Raw genomic sequence first — 27,792 nt, 5'->3', positions numbered from 1 at the left:
TAAGTATTTATAAATTGCATTCCCGTAATGCCTCTCGGTATATATTTGCATGCGCCTTTATCATTGGAGGACAAGATGCCAGGATTTACACAGGACGACGTCATTCGTGCAGCAGCATGTGAGATGTTCCGCAAAAGAAGCGACGGGTCTGTATACACGTCTGCGTAAACGAAATAAAAAAAAATGTAACAAATGTACGACTTTAAAAAAGAAAGCAAGCAAAACATTGGTCAAACATTTGTTAAGGTCACACATAATATAAATAAACTCGAACGAATGAACGGGTCACTAAATCCGTTCTTGGTTGATATGCTCGTTTTGTTCTCTTGTTTGGCACAATAATCTAAACACGCAGTTTGTGGCTTTAAAACATGTCTCGTTCTGTTACTATAATAAAAAGTACTTCATCAACTTTTATTTCTTTTTTTAATTAATTAAACTAACCATAACTAGCAAAACTCGTCAGTACTTTTGTCTTAACCCTGTTCACATTTGTTTGTATCGGACCGCTACTGGTAGTTTCGGCTTAGAATATAATACGATAACCCTTTCTGTCCTAACTCAGTTTTCAAAACCAGTAAAGGCTGATACAATACTTGTTCGTGTGTGGAATGGGACAATAAAAAAACAAAAAAAAGAAAACGATGTTTAGACTTACAGCTTCCAGGTTAGTAACATAAATAACAAGGGAACTAGCGCCCCCTGTCAAGCTGCAGAAAGAAAAGCTTACAGCACGTGGTATTCCCAGGCGGTCTCCCATCCAAGTACTAACCAGGCCCGACCTTGCTTAGCTTCCGAGATCAGACGAGATCGGGCGTTCTCAAGGTGGTATGGCCGTAAGCGAACGACAGTCTTGGTTTATCTCTTTCATAGTATTAAGTTAATATCATTCATGCAATGACAGGTTGGGGGAGGGATTTCCAGATCTCTAATTTGTCACAAACGTTAACATTTAAGCAGCTCTGGGCTCCACGTGTGCGGGCCCGTGTGTCCGTGTGTCTGTGTGTGTATATAGCAGCATTAAAAGTGCCATTAGATTCTTGCGAAATTGTATGTTCACAAAGTAGTAGCCACACGTTGGCATTGAAAGTGTTAAGTTCTCAAAGGCATCCATTTTGTATATTACCCTCTTTTAGTTTGAATCTGCAGCAGTGTTGTAATGGATCTCAGCTGTACTACTGAGCTGTGTTGCCGTTGGAGGACTGTATGCCCTGAAACCAATTTGATGTTTATTCTACAAAATAAATCCCCCTTTCAAACAACTCGTGTGGTTCTTTAGGCTGAGCAGTACGGCAAGGGTCCCTCTCCTCCAGTTAGAGACAGCATACATGTGGTTACATGATACATGGATGAAGGCTTATTGTGACCTGTTCGACTCCTCGAGACCATCACTTTCAATTCAAACACAAAATGTCTCGTTTTCAATCGCTCGACAACACCCACAGTACAGAAATGTGCATTAATGATCAACAAAATGAGAATACGTTAAAAAAAAAAAAAAAAAGATGTAAAGCTGGTAGATTCGTATCTCAGAGGAACGGGAAATTAAAACAAGGTAAAGGCAATCATCTAAATAAAGCTGAATCAATAACGGATAACGACATAGAACGTCTGTACAGAACTGAAACACTATGTTTTAAAAAAACAACTGTACCGCTGAACCTCGTCTTCTTTAATATTAGCAACTTTGTAACTTTGATACACGTGCCGCTGACTCGTTACTTTGTCTTCTCAAGATGAAACACTTCACAATACATGTACATAAAACACTTTGGTACTTTCTAGAACATTATACGCTCCGAAAGAAAAAACAAAATCTCATTCCCAGTCTGACAGAGCCACCTGCTGGAGATATATAGATAATCGCTAATTGCTTTCAATACCTGTGTTTTTAACTTTGACTATAACATCAGGGGAGAGCGCGAACGCGATTGCAGCCCTGCTTGTAAATCTGCTTGTATGTGGTTTTATGTTGTCTAATTAAAGTGTTTGTCTGCCAAGATATGATTTAAGGGGCTTAGTGGTCAGGTGGTTAAAGAAAAGCTCTTGTTACCGGGAGGTTCCTGGTTCAATCCCAGCTCAGCCACTGGCTCATTGTGTGTGACCCTGTCCCTGAGCAAGTCCCTTAACCTCCTTGTGCTCCTTCCTTCAAATGAGATGTAAAACCCAGGTCCTATTGTAAGTGACTCTGCAGCAGCAGCAGCAGCAGTTGTGATGCACAGTTTATCTGTAAGTTGCTTTGAATAAAAAACATCAACTAAATAAATAAAACTGATAAGCTCGAAAATGATTTCCAATTATTTAAAATAAAAATAAAAACTTTGATACAGACACTGCTGAGTCTTTACTTTTAGTCTTGTCAATAAAAAATAACGAAACATGGAAATAGATGTGCAGGAACCACGTAGCTATTTATTTGACAGTCAGAAAGCTAAAAACATTGAGCTCCTTTTAAAGAAAACCTGACTCCCTGTGTGACGAAGCCGCCTGCCGGAGAGTTGTTGAACAACTAGTGAGTTCCTTCCTTCCTCCGACGGGTTCGTGTTTGTTTCTGTCTTTGACCATAGTTTCAGGGGAGAGCGCGAACGCAGTCCCCCACTACCAGAAATGATGCAGTCGAGATTCCCGCATTTGGGGAATTCGCAGGGGTCAGCACAGCCGGAGTGCAATGGCCGAGCCTCGCCCTGGGTGAACCACCTTCATGATCATGGTATCTCCCCTGCCAGGTAAGTATGAGTTGTACACATTGCGAGTCATCACCCGTCCACAAGAGACATTTTTCAAAGAAACGGTGCCTACATCTGCAATTTAAAGAAACACTCTTTTCCTAATATAACATTTTCATTGTTATCATATCGCACTTTCCAGTCTGTTGGGTGTAATGGGTTCCTTCAGTTTTCAGTATAAGTATTTATAAATTGCATTCCCGTAATGCCTCTCGGTATATATTTGCATGCGCCTTTATCATTGGAGGACAAGATGCCAGGATTTACACAGGACGACGTCATTCGTGCAGCAGCATGTGAGATGTTCCGCAAAAGAAGCGACGGGTCTGTATACACGTCTGCGTAAACGAAATAAAAAAAAATGTAACAAATGTACGACTTTCAAAAAGAAAGCAAGCAAAACATTGGTCAAACATTTGTTAAGGTCACACATAATATAAATAAACTCGAACGAATGAACGGGTCACTAAATCCGTTCTTGGTTGATATGCTCGTTTTGTTCTCTTGTTTGGCACAATAATCTAAACACGCAGTTTGTGGCTTTAAAACATGTCTCGTTCTGTTACTATAATAAAAAGTACTTCATCAACTTTTATTTCTTTTTTTAATTAATTAAACTAACCATAACTAGCAAAACTCGTCAGTACTTTTGTCTTAACCCTGTTCACATTTGTTTGTATCGGACCGCTACTGGTAGTTTCGGCTTAGAATATAATACGATAACCCTTTCTGTCCTAACTCAGTTTTCAAAACCAGTAAAGGCTGATACAATACTTGTTCGTGTGTGGAATGGGACAATAAAAAAACAAAAAAAAGAAAACGATGTTTAGACTTACAGCTTCCAGGTTAGTAACATAAATAACAAGGGAAATAGCGCCCCCTGTCAAGCTGCAGAAAGAAAAGCTTACAGCACCTGGTATTCCCAGGCGGTCTCCCATCCAAGTACTAACCAGGCCCGACCTTGCTTAGCTTCCGAGATCAGACGAGATCGGGCGTTCTCAAGGTGGTATGTCCGTAAGCGAACGACAGTCTTGGTTTATCTCTTTCATAGTATTAAGTTAATATCATTCATGCAATGACAGGTTGGGGGAGGGATTTCCAGATCTCTAATTTGTCACAAACGTTAACATTTAAGCAGCTCTGGGCTCCACGTGTGCGGGCCCGTGTGTCCGTGTGTCTGTGTGTGTATATATAGCAGCATTAAAAGTGCCATTAGATTCTTGCGAAATTGTATGTTCACAAAGTAGTAGCCACACGTTGGCATTGAAAGTGTTAAGTTCTCAAAGGCATCCATTTTGTATATTACCCTCTTTTAGTTTGAATCTGCAGCAGTGTTGTAATGGATCTCAGCTGTACTGAGCTGTGTTGCCGTTGGAGGACTGTATGCCCTGAAACCAATTTGATGTTTATTCTACAAAATAAATCCCCCTTTCAAACAACTCGTGTGGTTCTTTAGGCTGAGCAGTACTGCAAGGGTCCCTCTCCTCCAGTTAGAGACAGCATACATGTGGTTACATGATACATGGATGAAGGCTTATTGTGACTTGTTCGACTCCTCGAGACCATCACTTTCAATTCAAACACAAAATGTCTCGTTTTCAATCGCTCGACAACACCCACAGTACAGAAATGTGCATTAATGATCAACAAAATGAGAATACGTTAAAAAAAAAAAAAAAAAAAGATGTAAAGCTGGTAGATTCGTATCTCAGAGGATCGGGAAATTAAAACAAGGTAAAGGCAATCATCTAAATAAAGCTGAATCAATAACGGATAACGACATAGAACGTCTGTACAGAGCTGAAACACTATGTTTTAAAAAAAACAACTGTACCGCTGAACCTCGTCTTCTTTAATATTAGCAACTTTGTAACTTTGATACACGTGCCGCTGACTCGTTACTTTGTCTTCTCAAGATGAAACACTTCACAATACATGTACATAAAACACTTTGGTACTTTCTAGAACATTATACGCTCCGAAAGAAAAAACAAAATCTCATTCCCAGTCTGACAGAGCCACCTGCTGGAGATATATAGATAATCGCTAATTGCTTTCAATACCTGTGTTTTTAACTTTGACTATAACATCAGGGGAGAGCGCGAACGCGATTGCAGCCCTGCTTGTAAATCTGCTTGTATGTGGTTTTATGTTGTCTAATTAAAGTGTTTGTCTGCCAAGATATGTTTTAAGGGGCTTAGTGGTCAGGTGGTTAAAGAAAAGCTCTTGTTACCGGGAGGTTCCTGGTTCAATCCCAGCTCAGCCACTGGCTCATTGTGTGTGACCCTGTCCCTGAGCAAGTCCCTTAACCTCCTTGTGCTCCTTCCTTCAAATGAGATGTAAAACCCAGGTCCTATTGTAAGTGACTCTGCAGCAGCAGCAGCAGCAGCAGCAGCAGTTGTGATGCACAGTTTATCTGAATAAAAAACATCAACTAAATAAATAAAACTGATAAGCTCGAAAATGATTTCCAATTATTTAAAATAAAAATAAAAACTTTGATACAGACACTGCTGAGTCTTTACTTTTAGTCTTGTCAATAAAAAATAACGAAACATGGAAATAGATGTGCAGGAACCACGTAGCTATTTATTTGACAGTCAGAAAGCTAAAAACATTGAGCTCCTTTTAAAGAAAACCTGACTCCCTGTGTGACGAAGCCGCCTGCCGGAGAGTTGTTGAACAACTAGTGAGTGAGTGAGTTCCTTCCTTCCTCCGACGGGTTCGTGTTTGTTTCTGTCTTTGACCATAGTTTCAGGGGAGAGCGCGAACGCAGTCCCCCACTACCAGAAATTATGCAGTCGAGATTCCCGCATTTGGGGAATTCGCAGGGGTCAGCACAGCCGGAGTGCAATGGCCGAGCCTCGCCCTGGGTGAACCTTTTTTTTCTTTTTTTCTTTTTTTAAGATTTATTAAGTTCTTAACAAAATTACAAATCAAAATATAAAATGACATATGTATTATACAAAAGACCATCATATTGTTACATATTACAAACATATTGCAAAAATTAACCTCCATAAATGCCTTCCCCTCACCCTTGTGCCCTAATTCGATATCTCCTGCTCCCCCAGAACCAATCAGAACCGGATCCTCTAATTAAACTAACACCTAAGAACAATTTGGGAAATCATCTGCTCCTTCTCCAGCCCCCAAATTTTACTCACTTCTTCTCTGGATCTGTGCCCCACGTCTCGTGCCACGTAATCCTTTGCTACAGAAAGTGCTAAAGCATATACTGCTTCTGCTGGCAAATCACATTTCTTCCATTGCAGTATGTTCCTTGCTTTCCACAACGCATCTTTTGTGGAATTGATAATCGCCCAGATCTTACAAAATTTCTCTTTACTTATCTTTATACCTAATAATCCATAAAGGATGCCATGTTCTGTCAAGATTATCTTTCTCTCTATTTTCTCCAACCAGATACACATCTTCTGCCACACTTCCTGTGCAAAGGAACAAGACCACATCAAATGATGTACCGTCTCTTCCCCCCAACATCCTGGCCTTATGCAAACAGGACTAGCTGTTCCACCACGTCGATATAAAAAGCTTCTTAGAGGAAGACACTGGTGGACCACACTCCAAGCCAAATCCCTATGGGCATTCAAGAGATAGGAGGCAGATACATTTCTCCACACCGTCCTACAGTCCTCCTCCACTAATGTCCCAACTGGGAGCAAAGCTAACCCTTCTGTGCAAACTAGCTGTTCCAGGCGAGCACAAGATATCTCCTCTAGGGCAAGACTATTTACTTTATATTTAACAATGAATGTTTTTACAAAATTATAAATAAAAGGCCGTTGCTCTGCGTATGGCACCTTTAAACTCAACCGCATTTTCCATAACTGACAAATAATCCCTTTTAACCAAAACCCTGCAAAGAAAGTCCATTTCCTAAGACTTTGGTTTGTACAAACACACCCTTTAACCACACAAGTCACAAAAATACAATGCAGTTTTTTCCCCAAGTCAGGGACATTTTTCCCACCACAATTTAAAGTTTTATACATTATCTGTCTTTTAACCTTCTCACATTTACTGCCCCATAAAAACTGAAACATTGCTCTTTGTATAACAAAAAGACATTGGCGAGGTATTGGGAATATAGATGCTAAAAAAACCAGGGAAGACAACACCTCTGTCTTAATAACTAAAATCCTACCCGACAAAGTTAGTTCCCTCATACCCCACATACCAAGTTTCTGTTTTATTCTTGCAATTCTGCCCTCCCAATTCTTACTACTCATATTTGGCCCAAATAATACCCCTAAAATCTTTATGAAATCATACTTCTCCACTAAACCAAAATCAATCTTTGCTTCTTTCCAGTTTACATACCAGCATTCACTCTTCCCCATATTTATTTTGGATGAAGATGCTAAAGCAAATTTATCACAATGCCAAAAGACCTTGGTGACTGATGCATCGTCAGAACAGAAAACTGTTATGTCATCCATGTACAGGGTAACTTTAATATCCTGTTTCCCACTCCCAGGTGCAATTATTCCTGCAATACCACTGTCCTGCCTAATAGCACACGCCAAGGGCTCCATCCCCAACACAAAAAGTAATGGGGACAACGGACACCCCTGCCTTACCCCAGATAGTACCTTAAAAGGTTCAGACAAAACCCCATTTATTATTATCCTACTAAAACAATCCTTATACAACAAATGTATCCAGGAGCAGAAAGCAGGCCCAAAGTTCATTTTTACTAATATTGACATAATGAAGCTGTGGTTGAGACGATCAAAAGCCTTCTCCTGATCTAGACTTAAAAGACAAAGAGGCACATTCCTGTCCTTCGCATATTCTATTATATCTCTAACTAGAGCCAAATTATCAGCTAGTAACCGTCCTGGTATCCCGCAAGTTTGATCACTATTTACAACAGACGCAATTACAGATTGCAATCTTAAAAAAACTACCTTTGATAGGATCTTCAGGTCTACGCAAAGTAAAGTGACTGGCCTCCAATTCTTTATTTCTTTCTTGTCCCCTTTTTTATATAGTAAGGATATACAACCTTCTCTCATGGTTGATATCAATACACCTTTAGCCCAAGATTCATTATACACGTCCAAAAGATCCCCACCCACTAAATCCCAAAATAAGTCATAAAATTCGATTGGTAAACCATCTATCCCTGGTACCTTATTTTTTTAAAGCTTTTTACAGCCCTCCCCAGTTCTTCTAAACTTATCTCTTTCTCTAACTTCTGTCTCTCAGTATCACTTAATTTTACATCAATTTTACTTAAATAAAATTCTAACCAGGAACCTTCTATTTCCTTCACATCATATAACTCTTCATAAAAGGACTTAGCACAACCCAGAACAGCCTCACTAGAGGATTGTTCTACCCCATTTATATCCAATAAACTATGAATGACTTTTTTCCCTGGATTCATTTTCTTAAAAAAGAAGCGAGTGCACTTTTCATTTTCCTCACAAAAACGGACCCTACTACGAAAAATAATACTCCTACTAAAAGACCTGTACAGTTTGGACATCTTCATTTTAGTTATAGTTATATCATTAGCCACATCAAAACCATCTCTTAACATAATGTAGAGCCTCTGCAATTTACCCTGCAATTTCCCTAACTTATACCTTTCCCCTTTTGCAATTTTCCTCCCCTCGTTAATAAAAAAAACTTTCACTCTCTTTTTAACATCCTCCCACCATTCTCCCACAGAATTATACAAACATTTTACGGTCTGCCAGTTCCTATACATTCCTCTAAATCTTTGCACAATCTTCTCCTCTTTTAACAAAAGTACATTTAATTTCCAAACACCCTTCCCAAACTTAGTTTTAGCTTGAATATCCAACTCTGTATATAGTAAAGAATGGTCTGAAAAAAAGACTGGATAAAGACTAAAATCCTCAACCTTAATGTCTTTGGAAATGAAAAAATAATCAATGCGAGATCTAACTGAAAAGTTACTGCTTGACCATGTAAAAAAATCCGAATCTGAAACTCTTACTCCAAATACATCTTTTAAATGAAAGTCCTCAATAATGGTCTGAAGTACTCTCGAGCTGCCATCTAGATAAAACTCAGTTTGGGATTTTCTATCTTTTTTCGAAAGTAAACAATTAAAGTCACCACCAATTATAATATTGAAATTGCAAACTAAAAGTGGTGATAGCCTACTCAACAAATCCAACCTCTCCGTCAAATCCACGGGACAATAAACATTAATTAAACGCACCTTTACCCCACACCAATCTATATCCACCACCAACAACCTCCCATCCACCACCCTTCTTATTGCCATTATGTCGAACCCCTTCCCTTTAAACAAGATTGCCACACCCGCTGCTCTGTTACTGTTGTCACCCGACCATACTGACAACCCCGAATCCCACATTTCTTCATATTTACAATAATTATCTTGATAAGGGATCCAACATTCCTGTAACAAAAAAATATCACCTTTCCTCTTTTTCAAAAAGTCCAAGACCGAAAGACGTTTAACAGGGTCCTTAATGCTTCTAACATTGACCGATACTAATGAAAGTACCATTGAAACAAGGAAAAGAAAGCAACCCCGGACAGATATCAAGTCTGTTTTCTCCCGCTTCTCCCTTTTTTCTTTTTCTTCCCTTTTGTACTCTCCATGCCTTCACTAGTCTCTATTTTCATGTGAGTAGCAGACGCAAAAGTACTTACATTATCAGAGTCTAAAAAAGATTGCCCTGAAACCGAAGCAGAGTCCGAACCTGCTTCTGACTCTGAATTGTCTGCCCCCTCTTTGTCCTTCATCTTTCTTTTCCTGCTCTCGGAGGCAGAGAAATCCATTTCTCCTTCCTCCTCATCACTCTGCTCAGAAAACCTCAGCCCCGGTAAATCTGATGTCCCCGGTAAAAAATCAGTTTCGCCCAAATCCTGTTCAGCCTCAACAGACCCAAGTGCTTCCACCAAAAGGTTTACTTCTTCTAACACCTTAAGTTCATTTGATTGTTGAGCAAACTGGACATTGATTTCTGTTGCAAAACTACAATCTTCAGTAGTCTCCGACACTGGTGCTGACTCTGGCTCAGGATCTAGCTTTGGCCCTGGCTCCGATTCTGGCTCCTGAAATAGATTCTCCAGACCCTCCACGGGCAGTTCCAACACTGAAGTTGGTTCTGGATCCACCTCAGCGGAGGATTCTGTTGGCTTCTCTGACAAATTAACAGCTCTCTGTTTCTTAACTCGATTAGCGTATGCAAAAGGACAGTCTCTGAAAACGTGATTTGACTCCCCACATAGGTTGCACTTCAAGGGGAGTTTACATTCATTGGGAAAATGGCCAAAAGCACCACAATTCCTGCAAAACTTCTGATCACAAGTGGCTGAAAAATGCCCAGTTTGTCCACAAGATCTGCATACTTTCGGCTGACCCATATAGAACACATATCCTCTACAAGAACCTATTTGAATAGTGTTAGGTAAGTGCTTGTAGTCTCCACTTACAATGTCTCTACGAAGTTTAACTTGAAACTTCCTTTCCCCGGTTTTCACGCCATCCTCGTCTTTTACCGTCGAGCCAACAATCACATCACAATATTGTGACAGCCAGGTTAAAATATCCTCATATTGTACCAGCTCCGAAAACATTACCACATGGATTACTTTTAACTCCCTTCTTGTCAATGGAACCATAGCAATATTCTTAAACTGGTCTCCAAATTTTTTAAACTTTTCTAAACAAACTTCAAACATGGCAAAAGTGGAAAAAATAACTTCAAAAGTTTTCTTACCAGGAAAGGCAAAGATGAAATCCAGATTTCTAGGGTGAAAACCCAGTCCTTTTTGCAACACATTCCTACTAAACTCCAATCGGTCCATAGCCAAGTCATTCAAAAGCTCAAAACGAATAGCATTCCGTCGCACTCCAAAAGCCGACATCTTCAAACGGCAGGTCCTCCAAAACAAAGGAACAAAAAAGGAATTCCTCAAAATCCATCCAACGAAATAGAATGAAAAATCCAACGTTCCTTCATGATCATGGTATCTCCCCTGCCAGGTAAGTATGAGTTGTACACATTGCGAGTCATCACCCGTCCACAAGAGACATTTTTCAAAGAAACGGTGCCTACATCTGCAATTTAAAGAAACACTCTTTTCCTAATATAACATTTTCATTGTTATCATATCGCACTTTCCAGTCTGTTGGGTGTAATGGGTTCCTTCAGTTTTCAGTATAAGTATTTATAAATTGCATTCCCGTAATGCCTCTCGGTATATATTTGCATGCGCCTTTATCATTGGAGGACAAGATGCCAGGATTTACACAGGACGACGTCATTCGTGCAGCAGCATGTGAGATGTTCCGCAAAAGAAGCGACGGGTCTGTATACACGTCTGCGTAAACGAAATAAAAAAAAATGTAACAAATGTACGACTTTCAAAAAGAAAGCAAGCAAAACATTGGTCAAACATTTGTTAAGGTCACACATAATATAAATAAACTCGAACGAATGAACGGGTCACTAAATCCGTTCTTGGTTGATATGCTCGTTTTGTTCTCTTGTTTGGCACAATAATCTAAACACGCAGTTTGTGGCTTTAAAACATGTCTCGTTCTGTTACTATAATAAAAAGTACTTCATCAACTTTTATTTCTTTTTTTAATTAATTAAACTAACCATAACTAGCAAAACTCGTCAGTACTTTTGTCTTAACCCTGTTCACATTTGTTTGTATCGGACCGCTACTGGTAGTTTCGGCTTAGAATATAATACGATAACCCTTTCTGTCCTAACTCAGTTTTCAAAACCAGTAAAGGCTGATACAATACTTGTTCGTGTGTGGAATGGGACAATAAAAAAACAAAAAAAAGAAAACGATGTTTAGACTTACAGCTTCCAGGTTAGTAACATAAATAACAAGGGAAATAGCGCCCCCTGTCAAGCTGCAGAAAGAAAAGCTTACAGCACCTGGTATTCCCAGGCGGTCTCCCATCCAAGTACTAACCAGGCCCGACCTTGCTTAGCTTCCGAGATCAGACGAGATCGGGCGTTCTCAAGGTGGTATGGCCGTAAGCGAACGACAGTCTTGGTTTATCTCTTTCATAGTATTAAGTTAATATCATTCATGCAATGACAGGTTGGGGGAGGGATTTCCAGATCTCTAATTTGTCACAAACGTTAACATTTAAGCAGCTCTGGGCTCCACGTGTGCGGGCCCGTGTGTCCGTGTGTCTGTGTGTGTATATAGCAGCATTAAAAGTGCCATTAGATTCTTGCGAAATTGTATGTTCACAAAGTAGTAGCCACACGTTGGCATTGAAAGTGTTAAGTTCTCAAAGGCATCCATTTTGTATATTACCCTCTTTTAGTTTGAATCTGCAGCAGTGTTGTAATGGATCTCAGCTGTACTACTGAGCTGTGTTGCCGTTGGAGGACTGTATGCCCTGAAACCAATTTGATGTTTATTCTACAAAATAAATCCCCCTTTCAAACAACTCGTGTGGTTCTTTAGGCTGAGCAGTACGGCAAGGGTCCCTCTCCTCCAGTTAGAGACAGCATACATGTGGTTACATGATACATGGATGAAGGCTTATTGTGACCTGTTCGACTCCTCGAGACCATCACTTTCAATTCAAACACAAAATGTCTCGTTTTCAATCGCTCGACAACACCCACAGTACAGAAATGTGCATTAATGATCAACAAAATGAGAATACGTTAAAAAAAAAAAAAAAAAGATGTAAAGCTGGTAGATTCGTATCTCAGAGGAACGGGAAATTAAAACAAGGTAAAGGCAATCATCTAAATAAAGCTGAATCAATAACGGATAACGACATAGAACGTCTGTACAGAACTGAAACACTATGTTTTAAAAAAACAACTGTACCGCTGAACCTCGTCTTCTTTAATATTAGCAACTTTGTAACTTTGATACACGTGCCGCTGACTCGTTACTTTGTCTTCTCAAGATGAAACACTTCACAATACATGTACATAAAACACTTTGGTACTTTCTAGAACATTATACGCTCCGAAAGAAAAAACAAAATCTCATTCCCAGTCTGACAGAGCCACCTGCTGGAGATATATAGATAATCGCTAATTGCTTTCAATACCTGTGTTTTTAACTTTGACTATAACATCAGGGGAGAGCGCGAACGCGATTGCAGCCCTGCTTGTAAATCTGCTTGTATGTGGTTTTATGTTGTCTAATTAAAGTGTTTGTCTGCCAAGATATGATTTAAGGGGCTTAGTGGTCAGGTGGTTAAAGAAAAGCTCTTGTTACCGGGAGGTTCCTGGTTCAATCCCAGCTCAGCCACTGGCTCATTGTGTGTGACCCTGTCCCTGAGCAAGTCCCTTAACCTCCTTGTGCTCCTTCCTTCAAATGAGATGTAAAACCCAGGTCCTATTGTAAGTGACTCTGCAGCAGCAGCAGCAGCAGTTGTGATGCACAGTTTATCTGTAAGTTGCTTTGAATAAAAAACATCAACTAAATAAATAAAACTGATAAGCTCGAAAATGATTTCCAATTATTTAAAATAAAAATAAAAACTTTGATACAGACACTGCTGAGTCTTTACTTTTAGTCTTGTCAATAAAAAATAACGAAACATGGAAATAGATGTGCAGGAACCACGTAGCTATTTATTTGACAGTCAGAAAGCTAAAAACATTGAGCTCCTTTTAAAGAAAACCTGACTCCCTGTGTGACGAAGCCGCCTGCCGGAGAGTTGTTGAACAACTAGTGAGTGAGTTCCTTCCTCCGACGGGTTCGTGTTTGTTTCTGTCTTTGACCATAGTTTCAGGGGAGAGCGCGAACGCAGTCCCCCACTACCAGAAATTATGCAGTCGAGATTCCCGCATTTGGGGAATTCGCAGGGGTCAGCACAGCCGGAGTGCAATGGCCGAGCCTCGCCCTGGGTGAACCACCTTCATGATCATGGTATCTCCCCTGCCAGGTAAGTATGAGTTGTACACATTGCGAGTCGTCACCCGTCCACAAGAGACATTTTTCAAAGAAACGGTGCCTACATCTGCAATTTAAAGAAACACTCTTTTCCTAATATAACATTTTCATTGTTATCATATCGCACTTTCCAGTCTGTTGGGTGTAATGGGTTCCTTCAGTTTTCAGTATAAGTATTTATAAATTGCATTCCCGTAATGCCTCTCGGTATATATTTGCATGCGCCTTTATCATTGGAGGACAAGATGCCAGGATTTACACAGGACGACGTCATTCGTGCAGCAGCATGTGAGATGTTCCGCAAAAGAAGCGACGGGTCTGTATACACGTCTGCGTAAACGAAATAAAAAAAAATGTAACAAATGTACGACTTTCAAAAAGAAAGCAAGCAAAACATTGGTCAAACATTTGTTAAGGTCACACATAATATAAATAAACTCGAACGAATGAACGGGTCACTAAATCCGTTCTTGGTTGATATGCTCGTTTTGTTCTCTTGTTTGGCACAATAATCTAAACACGCAGTTTGTGGCTTTAAAACATGTCTCGTTCTGTTACTATAATAAAAAGTACTTCATCAACTTTTATTTCTTTTTTTAATTAATTAAACTAACCATAACTAGCAAAACTCGTCAGTACTTTTGTCTTAACCCTGTTCACATTTGTTTGTATCGGACCGCTACTGGTAGTTTCGGCTTAGAATATAATACGATAACCCTTTCTGTCCTAACTCAGTTTTCAAAACCAGTAAAGGCTGATACAATACTTGTTCGTGTGTGGAATGGGACAATAAAAAAACAAAAAAAAGAAAACGATGTTTAGACTTACAGCTTCCAGGTTAGTAACATAAATAACAAGGGAAATAGCGCCCCCTGTCAAGCTGCAGAAAGAAAAGCTTACAGCACCTGGTATTCCCAGGCGGTCTCCCATCCAAGTACTAACCAGGCCCGACCTTGCTTAGCTTCCGAGATCAGACGAGATCGGGCGTTCTCAAGGTGGTATGGCCGTAAGCGAACGACAGTCTTGGTTTATCTCTTTCATAGTATTAAGTTAATATCATTCATGCAATGACAGGTTGGGGGAGGGATTTCCAGATCTCTAATTTGTCACAAACGTTAACATTTAAGCAGCTCTGGGCTCCACGTGTGCGGGCCCGTGTGTCCGTGTGTCTGTGTGTGTATATAGCAGCATTAAAAGTGCCATTAGATTCTTGCGAAATTGTATGTTCACAAAGTAGTAGCCACACGTTGGCATTGAAAGTGTTAAGTTCTCAAAGGCATCCATTTTGTATATTACCCTCTTTTAGTTTGAATCTGCAGCAGTGTTGTAATGGATCTCAGCTGTACTACTGAGCTGTGTTGCCGTTGGAGGACTGTATGCCCTGAAACCAATTTGATGTTTATTCTACAAAATAAATCCCCCTTTCAAACAACTCGTGTGGTTCTTTAGGCTGAGCAGTACGGCAAGGGTCCCTCTCCTCCAGTTAGAGACAGCATACATGTGGTTACATGATACATGGATGAAGGCTTATTGTGACCTGTTCGACTCCTCGAGACCATCACTTTCAATTCAAACACAAAATGTCTCGTTTTCAATCGCTCGACAACACCCACAGTACAGAAATGTGCATTAATGATCAACAAAATGAGAATACGTTAAAAAAAAAAAAAAAAAGATGTAAAGCTGGTAGATTCGTATCTCAGAGGAACGGGAAATTAAAACAAGGTAAAGGCAATCATCTAAATAAAGCTGAATCAATAACGGATAACGACATAGAACGTCTGTACAGAACTGAAACACTATGTTTTAAAAAAACAACTGTACCGCTGAACCTCGTCTTCTTTAATATTAGCAACTTTGTAACTTTGATACACGTGCCGCTGACTCGTTACTTTGTCTTCTCAAGATGAAACACTTCACAATACATGTACATAAAACACTTTGGTACTTTCTAGAACATTATACGCTCCGAAAGAAAAAACAAAATCTCATTCCCAGTCTGACAGAGCCACCTGCTGGAGATATATAGATAATCGCTAATTGCTTTCAATACCTGTGTTTTTAACTTTGACTATAACATCAGGGGAGAGCGCGAACGCGATTGCAGCCCTGCTTGTAAATCTGCTTGTATGTGGTTTTATGTTGTCTAATTAAAGTGTTTGTCTGCCAAGATATGATTTAAGGGGCTTAGTGGTCAGGTGGTTAAAGAAAAGCTCTTGTTACCGGGAGGTTCCTGGTTCAATCCCAGCTCAGCCACTGGCTCATTGTGTGTGACCCTGTCCCTGAGCAAGTCCCTTAACCTCCTTGTGCTCCTTCCTTCAAATGAGATGTAAAACCCAGGTCCTATTGTAAGTGACTCTGCAGCAGCAGCAGCAGCAGTTGTGATGCACAGTTTATCTGAATAAAAAACATCAACTAAATAAATAAAACTGATAAGCTCGAAAATGATTTCCAATTATTTAAAATAAAAATAAAAACTTTGATACAGACACTGCTGAGTCTTTACTTTTAGTCTTGTCAATAAAAAATAACGAAACATGGAAATAGATGTGCAGGAACCACGTAGCTATTTATTTGACAGTCAGAAAGCTAAAAACATTGAGCTCCTTTTAAAGAAAACCTGACTCCCTGTGTGACGAAGCCGCCTGCCGGAGAGTTGTTGAACAACTAGTGAGTGAGTTCCTTCCTCCGACGGGTTCGTGTTTGTTTCTGTCTTTGACCATAGTTTCAGGGGAGAGCGCGAACGCAGTCCCCCACTACCAGAAATTATGCAGTCGAGATTCCCGCATTTGGGGAATTCGCAGGGGTCAGCACAGCCGGAGTGCAATGGCCGAGCCTCGCCCTGGGTGAACCACCTTCATGATCATGGTATCTCCCCTGCCAGGTAAGTATGAGTTGTACACATTGCGAGTCGTCACCCGTCCACAAGAGACATTTTTCAAAGAAACGGTGCCTACATCTGCAATTTAAAGAAACACTCTTTTCCTAATATAACATTTTCATTGTTATCATATCGCACTTTCCAGTCTGTTGGGTGTAATGGGTTCCTTCAGTTTTCAGTATAAGTATTTATAAATTGCATTCCCGTAATGCCTCTCGGTATATATTTGCATGCGCCTTTATCATTGGAGGACAAGATGCCAGGATTTACACAGGACGACGTCATTCGTGCAGCAGCATGTGAGATGTTCCGCAAAAGAAGCGACGGGTCTGTATACACGTCTGCGTAAACGAAATAAAAAAAAATGTAACAAATGTACGACTTTCAAAAAGAAAGCAAGCAAAACATTGGTCAAACATTTGTTAAGGTCACACATAATATAAATAAACTCGAACGAATGAACGGGTCACTAAATCCGTTCTTGGTTGATATGCTCGTTTTGTTCTCTTGTTTGGCACAATAATCTAAACACGCAGTTTGTGGCTTTAAAACATGTCTCGTTCTGTTACTATAATAAAAAGTACTTCATCAACTTTTATTTCTTTTTTTAATTAATTAAACTAACCATAACTAGCAAAACTCGTCAGTACTTTTGTCTTAACCCTGTTCACATTTGTTTGTATCGGACCGCTACTGGTAGTTTCGGCTTAGAATATAATACGATAACCCTTTCTGTCCTAACTCAGTTTTCAAAACCAGTAAAGGCTGATACAATACTTGTTCGTGTGTGGAATGGGACAATAAAAAAACAAAAAAAAGAAAACGATGTTTAGACTTACAGCTTCCAGGTTAGTAACATAAATAACAAGGGAAATAGCGCCCCCTGTCAAGCTGCAGAAAGAAAAGCTTACAGCACCTGGTATTCCCAGGCGGTCTCCCATCCAAGTACTAACCAGGCCCGACCTTGCTTAGCTTCCGAGATCAGACGAGATCGGGCGTTCTCAAGGTGGTATGGCCGTAAGCGAACGACAGTCTTGGTTTATCTCTTTCATAGTATTAAGTTAATATCATTCATGCAATGACAGGTTGGGGGAGGGATTTCCAGATCTCTAATTTGTCACAAACGTTAACATTTAAGCAGCTCTGGGCTCCACGTGTGCGGGCCCGTGTGTCCGTGTGTCTGTGTGTGTATATAGCAGCATTAAAAGTGCCATTAGATTCTTGCGAAATTGTATGTTCACAAAGTAGTAGCCACACGTTGGCATTGAAAGTGTTAAGTTCTCAAAGGCATCCATTTTGTATATTACCCTCTTTTAGTTTGAATCTGCAGCAGTGTTGTAATGGATCTCAGCTGTACTACTGAGCTGTGTTGCCGTTGGAGGACTGTATGCCCTGAAACCAATTTGATGTTTATTCTACAAAATAAATCCCCCTTTCAAACAACTCGTGTGGTTCTTTAGGCTGAGCAGTACGGCAAGGGTCCCTCTCCTCCAGTTAGAGACAGCATACATGTGGTTACATGATACATGAATGAAGGCTTATTGTGACCTGTTCGACTCCTCGAGACCATCACTTTCAATTCAAACACAAAATGTCTCGTTTTCAATCGCTCGACAACACCCACAGTACAGAAATGTGCATTAATGATCAACAAAATGAGAATACGTTAAAAAAAAAAAAAAGATGTAAAGCTGGTAGATTCGTATCTCAGAGGAACAGGAAATTAAAACAAGGTAAAGGCAATCATCTAAATAAAGCTGAATCAATAACGGATAACGACATAGAACGTCTGTACAGAACTGAAACACTATGTTTTAAAAAAAACAACTGTACCGCTGAACCTCGTCTTCTTTAATATTAGCAACTTTGTAACTTTGATACACGTGCCGCTGACTCGTTACTTTGTCTTCTCAAGATGAAACACTTCACAATACATGTACATAAAACACTTTGGTACTTTCTAGAACATTATACGCTCCGAAAGAAAAAACAAAATCTCATTCCCAGTCTGACAGAGCCACCTGCTGGAGATATATAGATAATCGCTAATTGCTTTCAATACCTGTGTTTTTAACTTTGACTATAACATCAGGGGAGAGCGCGAACGCGATTGCAGCCCTGCTTGTAAATCTGCTTGTATGTGGTTTTATGTTGTCTAATTAAAGTGTTTGTCTGCCAAGATATGATTTAAGGGGCTTAGTGGTCAGGTGGTTAAAGAAAAGCTCTTGTTACCGGGAGGTTCCTGGTTCAATCCCAGCTCAGCCACTGGCTCATTGTGTGTGACCCTGTCCCTGAGCAAGTCCCTTAACCTCCTTGTGCTCCTTCCTTCAAATGAGATGTAAAACCCAGGTCCTATTGTAAGTGACTCTGCAGCAGCAGCAGCAGCAGCAGCAGCAGTTGTGATGCACAGTTTATCTGTAAGTTGCTTTGAATAAAAAACATCAACTAAATAAATAAAACTGATAAGCTCGAAAATGATTTCCAATTATTTAAAATAAAAATAAAAACTTTGATACAGACACTGCTGAGTCTTTACTTTTAGTCTTGTCAATAAAAAATAACGAAACATGGAAATAGATGTGCAGGAACCACGTAGCTATTTATTTGACAGTCAGAAAGCTAAAAACATTGAGCTCCTTTTAAAGAAAACCTGACTCCCTGTGTGACGAAGCCGCCTGCCGGAGAGTTGTTGAACAACTAGTGAGTGAGTTCCTTCCTCCGACGGGTTCGTGTTTGTTTCTGTCTTTGACCATAGTTTCAGGGGAGAGCGCGAACGCAGTCCCCCACTACCAGAAATTATGCAGTCGAGATTCCCGCATTTGGGGAATTCGCAGGGGTCAGCACAGCCGGAGTGCAATGGCCGAGCCTCGCCCTGGGTGAACCTTTTTTCTTTTTTTAAGATTTATTAAGTTCTTAACAAAATTACAAATCAAAATAAAATGACATATGTATTATACAAAAGACCATCATATTGTTACATATTACAAACATATTGCAAAAATTAACCTCCATAAATGCCTTCCCCTCACCCTTGTGCCCTAATTCGATATCTCCTGCTCCCCCAGAACCAATCAGAACCGGATCCTCTAATTAAACTAACACCTAAGAACAATTTGGGAAATCATCTGCTCCTTCTCCAGCCCCCAAATTTTACTCACTTCTTCTCTGGATCTGTGCCCCACGTCTCGTGCCACGTAATCCTTTGCTACAGAAAGTGCTAAAGCATATACTGCTTCTGCTGGCAAATCACATTTCTTCCATTGCAGTATGTTCCTTGCTTTCCACAACGCATCTTTTGTGGAATTGATAATCGCCCAGATCTTACAAAATTTCTCTTTACTTATCTTTATACCTAATAATCCATAAAGGATGCCATGTTCTGTCAAGATTATCTTTCTCTCTATTTTCTCCAACCAGATACACATCTTCTGCCACACTTCCTGTGCAAAGGAACAAGACCACATCAAATGATGTACCGTCTCTTCCCCCCAACATCCTGGCCTTATGCAAACAGGACTAGCTGTTCCACCACGTCAATATAAAAAGCTTCTTAGAGGAAGACACTGGTGGACCACACTCCAAGCCAAATCCCTATGGGCATTCAAGAGATAGGAGGCAGATACATTTCTCCACACCGTCCTACAGTCCTCCTCCACTAATGTCCCAACTGGGAGCAAAGCTAACCCTTCTGTGCAAACTAGCTGTTCCAGGCGAGCACAAGATATCTCCTCTAGGGCAAGACTATTTACTTTATATTTAACAATGAATGTTTTTACAAAATTATAAATAAAAGGCCGTTGTTCTGCGTATGGCACCTTTAAACTCAACCGCATTTTCCATAACTGACAAATAATCCCTTTTAACCAAAACCCTGCAAAGAAAGTCCATTTCCTAAGACTTTGGTTTGTACAAACACACCCTTTAACCACACAAGTCACAAAAATACAATGCAGTTTTTTCCCCAAGTCAGGGACATTTTTCCCACCACAATTTAAAGTTTTATACATTATCTGTCTTTTAACCTTCTCACATTTACTGCCCCATAAAAACTGAAACATTGCTCTTTGTATAACAAAAAGACATTGGCGAGGTATTGGGAATATAGATGCTAAAAAAACCAGGGAAGACAACACCTCTGTCTTAATAACTAAAATCCTACCCGACAAAGTTAGTTCCCTCATACCCCACATACCAAGTTTCTGTTTTATTCTTGCAATTCTGCCCTCCCAATTCTTACTACTCATATTTGGCCCAAATAATACCCCTAAAATCTTTATGAAATCATACTTCTCCACTAAACCAAAATCAATCTTTGCTTCTTTCCAGTTTACATACCAGCATTCACTCTTCCCCATATTTATTTTGGATGAAGATGCTAAAGCAAATTTATCACAATGCCAAAAGACCTTGGTGACTGATGCATTGTCAGAACAGAAAACTGTTATGTCATCCATGTACAGGGTAACTTTAATATCCTGTTTCCCACTCCCAGGTGCAATTATTCCTGCAATACCACTGTCCTGCCTAATAGCACACGCCAAGGGCTCCATCCCCAACACAAAAAGTAATGGGGACAACGGACACCCCTGCCTTACCCCAGATAGTACCTTAAAAGGTTCAGACAAAACCCCATTTATTATTATCCTACTAAAACAATCCTTATACAACAAATGTATCCAGGAGCAGAAAGCAGGCCCAAAGTTCATTTTTACTAATATTGACATAATGAAGCTGTGGTTGAGACGATCAAAAGCCTTCTCCTGCTCTAGACTTAAAAGACAAAGAGGCACATTCCTGTCCTTCGCATATTCTATTATATCTCTAACTAGAGCCAAATTATCAGCTAGTAACCGTCCTGGTATCCCGCAAGTTTGATCACTATTTACAACAGACGCAATTACAGATTGCAATCTTAAAAAAACTACCTTTGATAGGATCTTCAGGTCTACGCAAAGTAAAGTGACTGGCCTCCAATTCTTTATTTCTTTCTTGTCCCCTTTTTTATATAGTAAGGATATACAACCTTCTCTCATGGTTGATATCAATACACCTTTAGCCCAAGATTCATTATACACGTCCAAAAGATCCCCACCCACTAAATCCCCAAATAAGTCATAAAATTCGATTGGTAAACCATCTATCCCTGGTACCTTATTTTTTTTAAAGCTTTTTACAGCCCTCCCCAGTTCTTCTAAACTTATCTCTTTCTCTAACTTCTGTCTCTCAGTATCACTTAATTTTACATCAATTTTACTTAAATAAAATTCTAACCAGGAACCTTCTATTTCCTTCACATCATATAACTCTTCATAAAAGGACTTAGCACAACCCAGAACAGCCTCACTAGAGGATTGTTCTACCCCATTTATATCCAATAAACTATGAATGACTTTTTTCCCTGGATTCATTTTCTTAAAAAAGAAGCGAGTGCACTTTTCATTTTCCTCACAAAAACGGACCCTACTACGAAAAATAATACTCCTACTAAAAGACCTGTACAGTTTGGACATCTTCATTTTAGTTATAGTTATATCATTAGCCACATCAAAACCATCTCTTAACATAATGTAGAGCCTCTGCAATTTACCCTGCAATTTCCCTAACTTATACCTTTCCCCTTTTGCAATTTTCCTCCCCTCGTTAATAAAAAAAAACTTTCACTCTCTTTTTAACATCCTCCCACCATTCTCCCACAGAATTATACAAACATTTTACGGTCTGCCAGTTCCTATACATTCCTCTAAATCTTTGCACAATCTTCTCCTCTTTTAACAAAAGTACATTTAATTTCCAAACACCCTTCCCAAACTTAGTTTTAGCTTGAATATCCAACTCTGTATATAGTAAAGAATGGTCTGAAAAAAAGACTGGATAAAGACTAAAATCCTCAACCTTAATGTCTTTGGAAATGAAAAAATAATCAATGCGAGATCTAACTGAAAAGTTACTGCTTGACCATGTAAAAAAATCCGAATCTGAAACTCTTACTCCAAATACATCTTTTAAATGAAAGTCCTCAATAATGGTCTGAAGTACTCTCGAGCTGCCATCTAGATAAAACTCAGTTTGGGATTTTCTATCTTTTTTCGAAAGTAAACAATTAAAGTCACCACCAATTATAATATTGAAATTGCAAACTAAAAGTGGTGATAGCCTACTCAACAAATCCAACCTCTCCGTCAAATCCACGGGACAATAAACATTAATTAAACGCACCTTTACCCCACACCAATCTATATCCACCACCAACAACCTCCCATCCACCACCCTTCTTATTGCCATTATGTCGAACCCCTTCCCTTTAAACAAGATTGCCACACCCGCTGCTCTGTTACTGTTGTCACCCGACCATACTGACAACCCCGAATCCCACATTTCTTCATATTTACAATAATTATCTTGATAAGGGATCCAACATTCCTGTAACAAAAAAATATCACCTTTCCTCTTTTTCAAAAAGTCCAAGACCGAAAGACGTTTAACAGGGTCCTTAATGCTTCTAACATTGACCGATACTAATGAAAGTACCATTGAAACAAGGAAAAGAAAGCAACCCCGGACAGATATCAAGTCTGTTTTCTCCCGCTTCTCCCTTTTTTCTTTTTCTTCCCTTTTGTACTCTCCATGCCTTCACTAGTCTCTATTTTCATGTGAGTAGCAGACGCAAAAGTACTTACATTATCAGAGTCTAAAAAAGATTGCCCTGAAACCGAAGCAGAGTCCGAACCTGCTTCTGACTCTGAATTGTCTGCCCCCTCTTTGTCCTTCATCTTTCTTTTCCTGCTCTCGGAGGCAGAGAAATCCATTTCTCCTTCCTCCTCATCACTCTGCTCAGAAAACCTCAGCCCCGGTAAATCTGATGTCCCCGGTAAAAAATCAGTTTCGCCCAAATCCTGTTCAGCCTCAACAGACCCAAGTGCTTCCACCAAAAGGTTTACTTCTTCTAACACCTTAAGTTCATTTGATTGTTGAGCAAACTGGACATTGATTTCTGTTGCAAAACTACAATCTTCAGTAGTCTCCGACACTGGTGCTGACTCTGGCTCAGGATCTAGCTTTGGCCCTGGCTCCGATTCTGGCTCCTGAAATAGATTCTCCAGACCCTCCACGGGCAGTTCCAACACTGAAGTTGGTTCTGGATCCACCTCAGCGGAGGATTCTGTTGGCTTCTCTGACAAATTAACAGCTCTCTGTTTCTTAACTCGATTAGCGTATGCAAAAGGACAGTCTCTGAAAACGTGATTTGACTCCCCACATAGGTTGCACTTCAAGGGGAGTTTACATTCATTGGGAAAATGGCCAAAAGCACCACAATTCCTGCAAAACTTCTGATCACAAGTGGCTGAAAAATGCCCAGTTTGTCCACAAGATCTGCATACTTTCGGCTGACCCATATAGAACACATATCCTCTACAAGAACCTATTTGAATAGTGTTAGGTAAGTGCTTGTAGTCTCCACTTACAATGTCTCTACGAAGTTTAACTTGAAACTTCCTTTCCCCGGTTTTCACGCCATCCTCGTCTTTTACCGTCGAGCCAACAATCACATCACAATATTGTGACAGCCAGGTTAAAATATCCTCATATTGTACCAGCTCCGAAAACATTACCACATGGATTACTTTTAACTCCCTTCTTGTCAATGGAACCATAGCAATATTCTTAAACTGGTCTCCAAATTTTTTAAACTTTTCTAAACAAACTTCAAACATGGCAAAAGTGGAAAAAATAACTTCAAAAGTTTTCTTACCAGGAAAGGCAAAGATGAAATCCAGATTCCTAGGGTGAAAACCAAGTCCTTTTTGCAACACATTCCTACTAAACTCCAATCGGTCCATAGCCAAGTCATTCAAAAGCTCAAAACGAATAGCATTCCGTCGCACTCCAAAAGCCGACATCTTCAAACGGCAGGTCCTCCAAAACAAAGGAACAAAAAAGGAATTCCTCAAAATCCATCCAACGAAATAGAATGAAAAATCCAACGTTCCTTCATGATCGTGGTATCTCCCCTGCCAGGTAAGTATGAGTTGTACACATTGCGAGTCGTCACCCGTCCACAAGAGACATTTTTCAAAGAAACGGTGCCTACATCTGCAATTTAAAGAAACACTCTTTTCCTAATATAACATTTTCATTGTTATCATATCGCACTTTCCAGTCTGTTGGGTGTAATGGGTTCCTTCAGTTTTCAGTATAAGTATTTATAAATTGCATTCCCGTAATGCCTCTCGGTATATATTTGCATGCGCCTTTATCATTGGAGGACAAGATGCCAGGATTTACACAGGACGACGTCATTCGTGCAGCAGCATGTGAGATGTTCCGCAAAAGAAGCGACGGGTCTGTATACACGTCTGCGTAAACGAAATAAAAAAAAATGTAACAAATGTACGACTTTCAAAAAGAAAGCAAGCAAAACATTGGTCAAACATTTGTTAAGGTCACACATAATATAAATAAACTCGAACGAATGAACGGGTCACTAAATCCGTTCTTGGTTGATATGCTCGTTTTGTTCTCTTGTTTGGCACAATAATCTAAACACGCAGTTTGTGGCTTTAAAACATGTCTCGTTCTGTTACTATAATAAAAAGTACTTCATCAACTTTTATTTCTTTTTTTAATTAATTAAACTAACCATAACTAGCAAAACTCGTCAGTACTTTTGTCTTAACCCTGTTCACATTTGTTTGTATCGGACCGCTACTGGTAGTTTCGGCTTAGAATATAATACGATAACCCTTTCTGTCCTAACTCAGTTTTCAAAACCAGTAAAGGCTGATACAATACTTGTTCGTGTGTGGAATGGGACAATAAAAAAACAAAAAAAAGAAAACGATGTTTAGACTTACAGCTTCCAGGTTAGTAACATAAATAACAAGGGAAATAGCGCCCCCTGTCAAGCTGCAGAAAGAAAAGCTTACAGCACCTGGTATTCCCAGGCGGTCTCCCATCCAAGTACTAACCAGGCCCGACCTTGCTTAGCTTCCGAGATCAGACGAGATCGGGCGTTCTCAAGGTGGTATGGCCGTAAGCGAACGACAGTCTTGGTTTATCTCTTTCATAGTATTAAGTTAATATCATTCATGCAATGACAGGTTGGGGGAGGGATTTCCAGATCTCTAATTTGTCACAAACGTTAACATTTAAGCAGCTCTGGGCTCCACGTGTGCGGGCCCGTGTGTCCGTGTGTCTGTGTGTGTATATAGCAGCATTAAAAGTGCCATTAGATTCTTGCGAAATTGTATGTTCACAAAGTAGTAGCCACACGTTGGCATTGAAAGTGTTAAGTTCTCAAAGGCATCCATTTTGTATATTACCCTCTTTTAGTTTGAATCTGCAGCAGTGTTGTAATGGATCTCAGCTGTACTGAGCTGTGTTGCCGTTGGAGGACTGTATGCCCTGAAACCAATTTGATGTTTATTCTACAAAATAAATCCCCCTTTCAAACAACTCGTGTGGTTCTTTAGGCTGAGCAGTACTGCAAGGGTCCCTCTCCTCCAGTTAGAGACAGCATACATGTGGTTACATGATACATGGATGAAGGCTTATTGTGACTTGTTCGACTCCTCGAGACCATCACTTTCAATTCAAACACAAAATGTCTCGTTTTCAATCGCTCGACAACACCCACAGTACAGAAATGTGCATTAATGATCAACAAAATGAGAATACGTTAAAAAAAAAAAAAAAAAAAAGATGTAAAGCTGGTAGATTCGTATCTCAGAGGAACGGGAAATTAAAACAAGGTAAAGGCAATCATCTAAATAAAGCTGAATCAATAACGGATAACGACATAGAACGTCTGTACAGAGCTGAAACACTATGTTTTAAAAAAAACAACTGTACCGCTGAACCTCGTCTTCTTTAATATTAGCAACTTTGTAACTTTGATACACGTGCCGCTGACTCGTTACTTTGTCTTCTCAAGATGAAACACTTCACAATACATGTACATAAAACACTTTGGTACTTTCTAGAACATTATATGCTCCGAAAGAAAAAACAAAATCTCATTCCCAGTCTGACAGAGCCACCTGCTGGAGATATATAGATAATCGCTAATTGCTTTCAATACCTGTGTTTTTAACTTTGACTATAACATCAGGGGAGAGCGCGAACGCGATTGCAGCCCTGCTTGTAAATCTGCTTGTATGTGGTTTTATGTTGTCTAATTAAAGTGTTTGTCTGCCAAGATATGTTTTAAGGGGCTTAGTGGTCAGGTGGTTAAAGAAAAGCTCTTGTTACCGGGAGGTTCCTGGTTCAATCCCAGCTCAGCCACTGGCTCATTGTGTGTGACCCTGTCCCTGAGCAAGTCCCTTAACCTCCTTGTGCTCCTTCCTTCAAATGAGATGTAAAACCCAGGTCCTATTGTAAGTGACTCTGCAGCAGCAGCAGCAGCAGCAGCAGTTGTGATGCACAGTTTATCTGAATAAAAAACATCAACTAAATAAATAAAACTGATAAGCTCGAAAATGATTTCCAATTATTTAAAATAAAAATAAAAACATTGATACAGACACTGCTGAGTCTTTACTTTTAGTCTTGTCAATAAAAAATAACAAAACATGGAAATAGATGTGCAGGAACCACGTAGCTATTTATTTGACAGTCAGAAAGCTAAAAACATTGAGCTCCTTTTAAAGAAAACCTGACTCCCTGTGTGACGAAGCCGCCTGCCGGAGAGTTGTTGAAAAACTAGTGAGTGAGTGAGTTCCTTCCTTCCTCCGACGGGTTCGTGTTTGTTTCTGTCTTTGACCATAGTTTCAGGGGAGAGCGCGAACGCAGTCCCCCACTACCAGAAATTATGCAGTCGAGATTCCCGCATTTGGGGAATTCGCAGGGGTCAGCACAGCCGGAGTGCAATGGCCGAGCCTCGCCCTGGGTGAACCACCTTCATGATCATGGTATCTCCCCTGCCAGGTAAGTATGAGTTGTACACATTGCGAGTCGTCACCCGTCCACAAGAGACATTTTTCAAAGAAACGGTGCCTACATCTGCAATTTAAAGAAACACTCTTTTCCTAATATAACATTTTCATTGTTATCATATCGCACTTTCCAGTCTGTTGGGTGTAATGGGTTCCTTCAGTTTTCAGTATAAGTATTTATAAATTGCATTCCCGTAATGCCTCTCGGTATATATTTGCATGCGCCTTTATCATTGGAGGACAAGATGCCAGGATTTACACAGGACGACGTCATTCGTGCAGCAGCATGTGAGATGTTCCGCAAAAGAAGCGACGGGTC

At 39.9% G+C, this 27,792-nt stretch overlaps 11 non-coding genes and 1 pseudogene across 11 annotated transcripts; all 12 read right to left on the bottom strand.

The window, feature by feature from the left end:
* Positions 1-723: 723 nt before the first annotated feature.
* On the bottom strand, positions 724-842 carry LOC131706804 (5S ribosomal RNA). Its single transcript, XR_009310814.1, has one exon. It is a non-coding gene; the product is annotated as a 5S ribosomal RNA (ribosomal RNA).
* A 1,728-nt stretch (positions 843-2,570) lies between these two features.
* Positions 2,571-2,734, bottom strand: LOC131707543 (U1 spliceosomal RNA). The gene has a single exon (XR_009311206.1). It is a non-coding gene; the product is annotated as a U1 spliceosomal RNA (small nuclear RNA).
* An 893-nt stretch (positions 2,735-3,627) lies between these two features.
* On the bottom strand, positions 3,628-3,746 carry LOC131706790 (5S ribosomal RNA). The gene has a single exon (XR_009310802.1). It is a non-coding gene; the product is annotated as a 5S ribosomal RNA (ribosomal RNA).
* Positions 3,747-5,481: 1,735 nt separating this feature from the next.
* LOC131707873 (U1 spliceosomal RNA) lies at positions 5,482-5,636 on the bottom strand (annotated as a pseudogene).
* Positions 5,637-11,650: 6,014 nt separating this feature from the next.
* LOC131706601 (5S ribosomal RNA) lies at positions 11,651-11,769 on the bottom strand. Its single transcript, XR_009310669.1, has one exon. It is a non-coding gene; the product is annotated as a 5S ribosomal RNA (ribosomal RNA).
* A 1,728-nt stretch (positions 11,770-13,497) lies between these two features.
* Positions 13,498-13,661, bottom strand: LOC131707271 (U1 spliceosomal RNA). Its single transcript, XR_009311067.1, has one exon. It is a non-coding gene; the product is annotated as a U1 spliceosomal RNA (small nuclear RNA).
* An 893-nt stretch (positions 13,662-14,554) lies between these two features.
* LOC131706599 (5S ribosomal RNA) lies at positions 14,555-14,673 on the bottom strand. The gene has a single exon (XR_009310668.1). It is a non-coding gene; the product is annotated as a 5S ribosomal RNA (ribosomal RNA).
* Positions 14,674-16,389: 1,716 nt separating this feature from the next.
* On the bottom strand, positions 16,390-16,553 carry LOC131707270 (U1 spliceosomal RNA). Its single transcript, XR_009311066.1, has one exon. It is a non-coding gene; the product is annotated as a U1 spliceosomal RNA (small nuclear RNA).
* An 893-nt stretch (positions 16,554-17,446) lies between these two features.
* LOC131706595 (5S ribosomal RNA) lies at positions 17,447-17,565 on the bottom strand. The gene has a single exon (XR_009310666.1). It is a non-coding gene; the product is annotated as a 5S ribosomal RNA (ribosomal RNA).
* A 1,735-nt stretch (positions 17,566-19,300) lies between these two features.
* Positions 19,301-19,459, bottom strand: LOC131707906 (U1 spliceosomal RNA). The gene has a single exon (XR_009311236.1). It is a non-coding gene; the product is annotated as a U1 spliceosomal RNA (small nuclear RNA).
* Positions 19,460-25,459: 6,000 nt separating this feature from the next.
* Positions 25,460-25,578, bottom strand: LOC131706592 (5S ribosomal RNA). The gene has a single exon (XR_009310664.1). It is a non-coding gene; the product is annotated as a 5S ribosomal RNA (ribosomal RNA).
* Positions 25,579-27,309: 1,731 nt separating this feature from the next.
* Positions 27,310-27,473, bottom strand: LOC131707267 (U1 spliceosomal RNA). The gene has a single exon (XR_009311065.1). It is a non-coding gene; the product is annotated as a U1 spliceosomal RNA (small nuclear RNA).
* Between the last annotated feature and the right edge of the window lie 319 nt (positions 27,474-27,792).

The sequence above is a fragment of the Acipenser ruthenus genome, chromosome 2 (assembly GCF_902713425.1).
Source record: "Acipenser ruthenus chromosome 2, fAciRut3.2 maternal haplotype, whole genome shotgun sequence".
In the NCBI taxonomy this organism is placed as follows: domain Eukaryota; kingdom Metazoa; phylum Chordata; class Actinopteri; order Acipenseriformes; family Acipenseridae; genus Acipenser; species Acipenser ruthenus.
The sequence above is the reverse complement of the archived record's forward strand: the minus strand, read 5'-3'. Positions and strand labels throughout refer to the sequence as shown.